The following is an 8849-nucleotide window of genomic DNA, read 5'->3' on the forward strand; positions in this document are numbered from 1 at the left end:
TCCATTTTAAACATAAGAGCAGCCTCCTCCCTAAGCAATATTTTTTGAATTTCACTTTGTGTTTTGTTAGTCCTTTGATATTTATACAAAACCTTATGTCCTTCTCTGAATGATTTTTAGACACATAGTGTTCCATAAGAGGAGCCTCCATGTTTTTATGGCAAAAGTGAGAATGGTGCTCCAAGATCTGGACCCTTACTTGTCTAGTTGTGTTGCCTGTGTAGATCCTTGGACAGCCACACAGGACTGCGTACACTACATTTTTTGACAAACAGGAGCTGAAATGCCTACTTTTAATCTTAATATCATTAACAGGATGCACAAACTCTTTAGTCTGTATCGCTAGGGGGCAGACTTTGCACCTGCCACAAGGAAAATTCCCAAGAACAGGTTCTGTTTTTAAAATCTTCAGAATGTACAACCAGGTCCTTTATACTATAAGTTCTTCGAAGTCCCATATAAGGTCTATTCCTATACCCTGGCACATCACTTAACAGATGCCAGTGTTTATTAATGATAGACCGAATTTTATTAGAAAGGGGAGTGTGATCAAAAGCAAACGTTAATTGTTCTCCCCGTTTGTCCTCATGGTTTTGAAAGAGACATGCTGTATCAATAGAGTCTGCCTTATCAATGGCTTCTTTTACTAGTAGGGCTGGAAAACCCCGTTTTAGGAAAACTTGAGCTCGGTCTCTACTATCCCTTTTATAATCTCCTGATTCTGTTGAGTTGCATTTAATTCTCAACATCTGGCTGTAAGGAAGACTCCTTCGTAAATGCAAAGGGTGAAAGGAACGATAATGAAGAAAGGAACTTCTATCAATAGGTTTCCTCTAAAGTCATACAGCCAATTGGTTTTTAGGCGTTTCATATACAGTAACATCCAAAAAGGGCAATTCAGAAATATCACCCTTGCCTGTAAATTTAATTGTTGTGTGCAGCTCATTCATCCAAGCTAACAGTGGAGCCACCACTTGTTGATTACTCACAATTAAAAATAAATCATCAATGAATCGAAAATATATTAATATGCTGTCAAAAAAAGAAATGAGAGCTTTCTCCAGAGCTAGTGCTACGAGAAGTGCTTCCCTTGTGTGTTGGTAAGTTATCTGACTTGGCTATATTGTATTAATTATTGGTAACATATGTTGGACTGACGTATGTCTTTGATTGTAGATAAGTGGGAAACGTCTCTTAGATGAAAGAAAGTGAAACAGTATTACAGGCAGCTTTATTGTTAAAGGCTGTGAAAACCCACTGAATTTAAAATTGCTTTAAAAAGACGGAAGTTTTAATAGAACACCTGCAACAAAAGAAATATCTTTGAAAAACTAAAATCATCTGCACATGAAATCTTGTGGGCACTGGCACTTTATTCTTCCCGTGGAACCAGGTGAATAGTCATTGAACGCTTGAAGTCTGAAATTGACATGATGAACTGAAAGGACGGTGTAAACTTGTTCTCTTGCACATTTACCTTGTTGTTTGGAATTCATAGTGATATTAATTATTATATTGTTTAAGAGGCAGTTGACTAATCGCATATATTTTTGAAATAATTTTCAGTCTTTTTTTGTTATTTTTCCACAGTTTTTTGCAGCTTTATATTACATTTCTGTTCTGTGGGACTCTAGGTTTCACTAACCCCCAAGTGGTGGCTGGAAACCTGGGATTACAACGAATCTCCAGGTGATAAGAGATCAGTTTTCCTGGAGAAGATGGCTGCTTTGGAAAGTGGATTCTGGAGTCATATCTCATTGAAGCTCCTCCTCTCCCCCAACTCAGGCTCCTTCCCCCAAATCTCCAGGTATTTCCCAACCCAAACCTGGCAACCTTAACTGGGGCTCCTTCAGAGGGACAAGAGGGCACTCCAACCTTTTTGAGCTCATGGGCACCTTTGGAATTCTGACATGGGGGGGGGGGGTGCAACCACAATGCAGCCCCCAAGCACAACACACAGAGGAAAATTCCTTGCAGGTGTTCCTGCAGTTTTAGGGAGGGGGTTAGATGGGGCCCACTAGGGCAGTGGTGGCCATACTTGCTTAACATAAGAGCCACATAGAATAAATGTCAGATGTCTGAGAGCCACCAGACACGAACATCAGATATCTGAGAGAAGGAAGAAAGGAAAATAGGGAGGGAGGGAGAGATGTGGAAAGAAAGCAACTTGAATTTTAAATGCATTCCCCAAGCCACTGGCTGGCTTGACTTGAAGAAGTGGTTTAAAGAGACAAATGCCTTCTCTGGTGGGGGCTTCAAGAGACACACGATGTGTGTGAAAGTGCCACATGTGGCTCCTGAACCACAGTTTGGCCACCCCTGCATTAGAGAGATGGGTATAAGGCAGCTTTACATTTTCATGTGGCCAAGACCTGACTGTTTCATATTTCAAAACTGTTGTGGCACGGTCCAAGCTGAAGGGAAGAAGAGAGCCCGGGTATGTGGGGTTAGGGGAGGGGAGGAGAGACCAGGACCTTTAATCAAGCACTTTTTTTGAAGGGATGTGGATTTATTACAGGAAATGTTGTATCCCACTAATCTGGCATAAACAGCAGCCAAGATCGCCTCTGGTTTAGGAGTGGAAAGGGAGGAACTGCAGGCTTCCTTGCTTTCAAATACAATGTTTCTGATAGCAGTATCTGAGCAGAGCTCTTTCAACTACAGGGGCCATAGGCAAATTGTTGATAAGCTGTTTTTGAACTGTTGCACTGCTGTTCTGGTTTCTCAGAGCATCCCTGACAAGTGTTTGTCCAGCTGTTATTTAAAGACTGCCAGTGAGGGGTCAATTGCACTGTTGAACAACTCTTACTGTTAAAAAGTTTTTCCTATGCCAATCCTCTCCTCTGCTGCCAACAGGAACAGCTCCCTGCCCTCCTCTAAGTGGCAGCCCTTCTAATACTTCAAAAGAGCAATCATGTCTCCCCCACAACCTCCTCTTCTCCAGACTAAATATCCCCAAGTCCCTTAGCCTTTCCTCATTGGGCTTGCTCGCCATGGTTATTTGGAAGTAATCTACAGTGAGCACTGTGGCACCTACTCTACACATGCACAGGATTGCAGTTTTAGCTTAAAGAAAGAAGATGATATTGGATTTATATCCCGCCCTTCACTCTGAATTTCAGGGTCTCAGAGCAGCTCACAATCTCCTTTATCTTCCTCCGCCACAACAAATGCCCTGTAAGGTAGGTGGGGCTGAGAGAAGCTCTCCCAGAAGCTACCCTTGTAAGGACAGCTGTGTGATAGCTATGGCTGACCCAAGGCCATTCCAGCAGCTGAAAGTGGATGAGTGGGGAATCAAACCCAGTTCTCCCAGATAAGAGTCCACACACTTAACCTCTACACCAAACTGGCCCTCCTTTCTCACATCAGACTTTCTAGTTAATACTATACCACACCAAACCTTTAATGGCATGACAGTTGCAAATAAAAATACACAGAATATAAAAATTTAAACATTGGAGATAAAATCAAAATAAAACCGAGTTTACAGATGCATTCATACATGGTCAGATTTAAATTTAAGGATGTCAGCCAAAAATTTTGCCACAGCCTCACAAACCTCCCCCTCAGTATCATTCAATAAATAATAACAGGGTGGCAGAATAGACAAATCTGGGGAGAAAGAAAGCTTACAAAATAAATCTTTACAGAGATTATGATAAAAGGAACAATCAAGCAATATATGCTGAATTGAGTCGGGAATATTCACTCCACAGGAACAGAGTCTGTCGCCTAAAGGGACTCAATGATATCTCCCTTGTAAAACTTTGGAGGGAAACGCATTTAGTCTAGCCAACATAAATGTCCTGCGATGACTTGGAATGGTTAAGTCTGAGAGATAATGGGGCATTTTGCCGCAGAAAGTATAAAGACCTAAGGAAGCTGGGGAGCAAATATAAGGGTCTGTTGGCTGTAGTTTCGTTTCTTCCAACTCCCACAATCTCAATTTAATACATCTGAAGATATATGACTCATCAGAAGTTACCAGAAAATTTCTGCCCCATTAGTTTATTATCTATAGTGGGCAAATTGTATGCCAAACATTTAGAACTCCGATTAACTGACTAGATGCGCCTAGGCAGCATCATAGGTCCTGAACAGATTGGCTTCTCCAAAGGCAAATCTGCTATGTACCATTGCTGCACTCTGGCCTTCCTTGCTGAAAAATATATGTATACCGAGACAAAAAATTATATGCTGCCTTCATCGGTTTGAAGGGCGCTTTTGTTTCAATAGATAGAGCCCAACTATGGATTAAGCTAGGTTACCTGGGAATGGACCCTCATCTGCTGTTTCTCTTGAGGAAACTTCATTCTAATACTTTTTGCCAAGTGAAATTTTCTTCTAGGGCTGACTTGACTAGCAAAATCCCAGTGTTAAAGGGGGTTAAACAATGTTGCATGCTGGCCCCGCATCTTTTCTAGTTAATACAATTCAGACTATCCCTGAAGTTTCCAAGGGTAGCCGTACTGGTCCATAGTAGAACAACTAGATTCGAGCCCAGGAGCATCTTGGAGACCAACAAGATTTGGGGGAGGGGGCATAAGCTTTCCAGCATTAGAGCTCCCTCGATTAGATAAAAGGAGCTTTGACTCTCAAAAATCTTGTTCTCTAAGGTGCTGCTGGACTCAGATATAACCATATAAATCAGTGGACTCCTTTCATCAATTGAATTTATTAACTAACATCATGTATCCCCTGCCTTCTTCCCCCAAAAGGACACTGAAGTGGTTTGACACACTCTCCCCTTCTCTTTTATCCTCACAACAAACCTATGAGGCGGGTTAACTCAGAGTATATTACTGGTCCAAGGTTTCCCAGCAAGCTGCCAGGGCAGAGTGGCATATGAATCAGGACCTCCCAGATCTGATTTGGACACCCTAACCACCAGCTCCTACTAAGCACACTATATTTTAATGTATCCTTTTTCCAAATAGCAAACTAGAATGATGTTTATAATGTATGTTACATGTTCAAAAGTAAATTAGGTGGACAAGAATACCTCTGGGAAAGGCATGTTCTCAGTTTAACCCAGACTTGCAAGCAACAGAGCAATGAACAGACTCCATTTATTGCCTTATGACACTCTCACCATCATTCTCCCATTCTGATATGTTACTATTTTGTTGGTTTCCTAAGCAAATGCTATCCAGACCAAATGTTCTTTCAGTTTGTTAATTTCACGATGAGTTGTTTTTTAAAAACTAAAACCTCAGTATTCAGCTTAAATTGCCATGTTGGCACTTTGTGATAAATAAGTGGGTTTTGAGTTGCAGTTTGGGCACTCGGTCTCTAAAAGGTTTGCCATCACTGACCTAGATCATTGGTTTTAACCAATTTAGATGCTAGAGGTTTTAAGAGACATCCAAAGGGACCTCAGTTTGTCCATTCTCTAAATTCTTTGATTATGTGTTAAAGTTCCAGGCAATGGCACGTTATTCCAGGCATAAGAAAAAAGGTCATCACCTTTCCAGCAGGTAACATGGAAGATCTCAGGTCCTTCTGCTAGATGCTCCATTAATGGTCTTACATTCAGGAGCAGTCTTGCCTGTGTATGTGGACATGTTTAAGGATTCAGTGGATAATAATGATAATGAGATGGCCCTAGGGCAGGGGTGGGGAACATCTGGCCCGAGGGCTGTTTACGGCCCTCAAGATCATTTGGTCTGGCCTTCAGGGATTGCTGGGCCAAGCTGAGCCATGTGGCAGCCTCTCTGGGGTCTGGCTGGCTGGCAAGGATCACTGTGGGGCTGGAAAAGTCACCATCACAGTTCAGGTAAGTTCAGCCTCATTTCTTTATTTCCCTTTGTATTTCTTCCCCGCATTTCTTTGTTTTCCTTTTCCCCTTTCTTCTTTCCTTTCTTTCAATTTCTTTCACCCATTTCTTTCTTTCTTTCCCTTTTCTTCCATTTCTTCCCCACATTTCTTTATTTTCCTTCTTCCCTCCCTCTTGGGCATTGTGAAGGACTGCTGCTGGGGTATGTGGGTGCCTTTAAAGATCTGCTGGGAGCAGCTGCAATTTCCGCATGGAGGGAGGGAGGGGTGGCAGGGGTGGGAGCCAACTACCACCAGTTCAATTTGACACTTGATTATCCCAGACGGTGTGGCCTAATATGCTAATATTAGGGATGTGGTCTAATATGCTAATGAGCTCCTCAACTTTTTTTACAAAAAAAAGCCCTGGACCTGGGCATTTGCCTAGGATGGTGGTCCATGTGTGTGTGTGTGCCTGCCAAAGTAAGCTCTCCCCACCTGACTTCAAATAGAAAAACAATTATTTGCATTAATTTTGCCGGCCTGAATTGTTCTCCCTTGGCGGAGCACTGTTTCATGATAATTTTGTTTGGCTCGCGAATGATGTTATAAATATCCAAATGGCCCTTGGCAGAAAAAAGGTTCCCCACCCCTGCCCTAGGGAATCCCATGAAGCAGCTTCTCTGACCATCTAAGCCCCTGCCATGCTTTCAAATTTCACCAAGGCACTCATGGTTTTTGCAGGGTATTCAGCAGGACAGTCATATGACATCCTTAGACTTTTGAGATGTTTACCTGCATATTCTACCAGATAGTTATTTCCTTTTTAATTTTCAGGGCCATCATGGTTTGGGCTGATAACCTCCTTCAGGAGTTAGACACTGACCCCTTGATGCTTAAGAGATTCATCCAAAAGATGAAAAGGGCTGCAAAATTTACAGCAGACTCATCCCAAGAGGCCATGCAGTTTGGTGTCAAGAGTACAGGCCACCATTATAATGGTTAGAAGCTGGGCTTTTCTTGTAGCAGGAACTCCTTTCCATATTAGGCCACACACCCTGATGTAGCCAATTCTCCTGGAGCTTACAGGGCTCTTTGTACAGGGCCTACTGTAAGCTCCAGGAGGATTGACTACATCAGTGTGTGGCCTAATATGGAAAGGAGTTCCTGCTACAAAAAGCCCTGGTTAGAAAGAACCTATGGCTAAAGCATAGAAAAGCAGACCCTCTTATCTATTTCAGATTTATCTGCATTATAAAATACAACACACACAAAAACTTGAGCAAAAGGATTTTAAAAGTTCCTGCACCTTTGGCTATAGCTCCAGATTCCAGCAGCGACAGTTCCTTCCTAACAAATGGCACAGGAACCAACAAAATAAAGACCAATCACTTGACTATATGGTAGGAGGTCAACTCTGGCAGTTTCCCCACATCTGGATGGAGTATATGTCCAACCAGTGGATATTCTCCATCATCTGGAAGGGACAAAGGATAGACTTTCCCTCTCCCCACATTGCTTCTGTGCTTCCCTTACTTCCCAAAACAGAACAGAAACGCCTTTATTCTGTCATGACCTATTCAGCATTTAGTACACATAGGGGCAGTGGAACTGGTGTCTTTAAAACAGCATTTCCATGGGATTTATTCCATTATATTAGTAATCCCCAAAAGATCCAGGAGCTATGGTAAAGAAGTGCAAGTTCCTATTACTTCACTGCTTTTTGCAGACTATTCAGCAGGACAATCTCATGACTTTCAATACTTTTACCTGCACACTCCACCTTCCAAACAGTTATTCCCTTTTTAATTTTCATGGCCAGCATTTCCAATACAAGGTCTTACCTACTGAGGTGGAATCATCTCCCAGGTTGTTTACCAAGGTCCTGGTAGTTCTACTAACCTACCTATAACAACAAAGAATCCATCTCTATCTTTACCTAGACAATATCTTCTGTAGAGCCAAGGAGGCCTAGGAGGTGAGCTGGGACACCAAGTCCACTATGCAGTCTTTTCATGCACACAGCTGTTTTGTGGGGAAGTCATCTCACACCCTCCAGGGACATACTCCACTTAGGGGCCAGGATTCAGATGAGGATGGTCAAAGTGTTTCTACATGCAAAAGCAAGTACAATTGTTGGAAGGGGTGAAAGAAATCTGGCAGTCAGTGGACCTCATGCACCAGTTGACAATATTGGGGATGATGATGTAGTCCATAGATCTGATTCCTTGGGCTCGCTTCCACACCAGGACTTTACAATGGTTTCTTCTGGTGTGCGTGCATGCACACACACACACACACAGGAAGCACAAATAAGTCAAGGAGATACTTCCCTCCCAAGAACTCTCTAAACTAGTGGTCATCACAACTAGTGCCAACATGTCTGAGTAGGCTAGGTAGGTAGTTGCCTAGGGTGTCACCTGGCCATAGGGGTGGTGGGTGGGTGCCCCCTCCCTCTCCGGGCTCACATCCTGCTACCCCCTGTGCACATGCCCCCTGTGCACATGCAACCAAATCTGACAAGGGGAGTTGGTTTCCTCCAGTTTCCCTATCTGATGGTAGTTATGGACAGCAGCTGAAGGGATTGGGGAACATATTGCAAGGATCAGATTGTCCAAGGCAGATAGAGCCCATTGGAAGAAACGACAATGGCTGGAACTTGGAGCAATCAGACTGGCACAGATTGCTTTCCAGAACCTATCGAGCAGCAAGAATCTGCTAGTGCATAGTCAATGCTATATGCTAGTGCGCACAGTCAATACTATGGCCAATACTGATGAAGAAAGCTGTGTTTCTCAAAAGCTTATGCTACAATAAAATTTATTAGTCTTAAAGGTGCTACTGGACTCTACTATTTTATGGCCAAGGGACACATCAATTGGCAAGGAGGCACCAGATCAATGGGAGTCCAAAATCCTGTTTGATTGGGCAGAGAAAAAAATTGGTACGTCTAAAAGTGGGATACTGAGAAGGAAGGATTTAAATCCAGGAAAATGGAGTCTAAACAAAAATATCTTCTGGCAAAATCGCACTTTGTTTTGGGATCCCTAGCTTGGATCTTTTTGTACCATCAAACAACAATCAAGTTGCCTGGT

Source organism: Heteronotia binoei, unplaced genomic scaffold (assembly GCF_032191835.1).
Source record: "Heteronotia binoei isolate CCM8104 ecotype False Entrance Well unplaced genomic scaffold, APGP_CSIRO_Hbin_v1 ptg000067l___fragment_4___debris, whole genome shotgun sequence".
Taxonomy (NCBI): domain Eukaryota; kingdom Metazoa; phylum Chordata; class Lepidosauria; order Squamata; family Gekkonidae; genus Heteronotia; species Heteronotia binoei.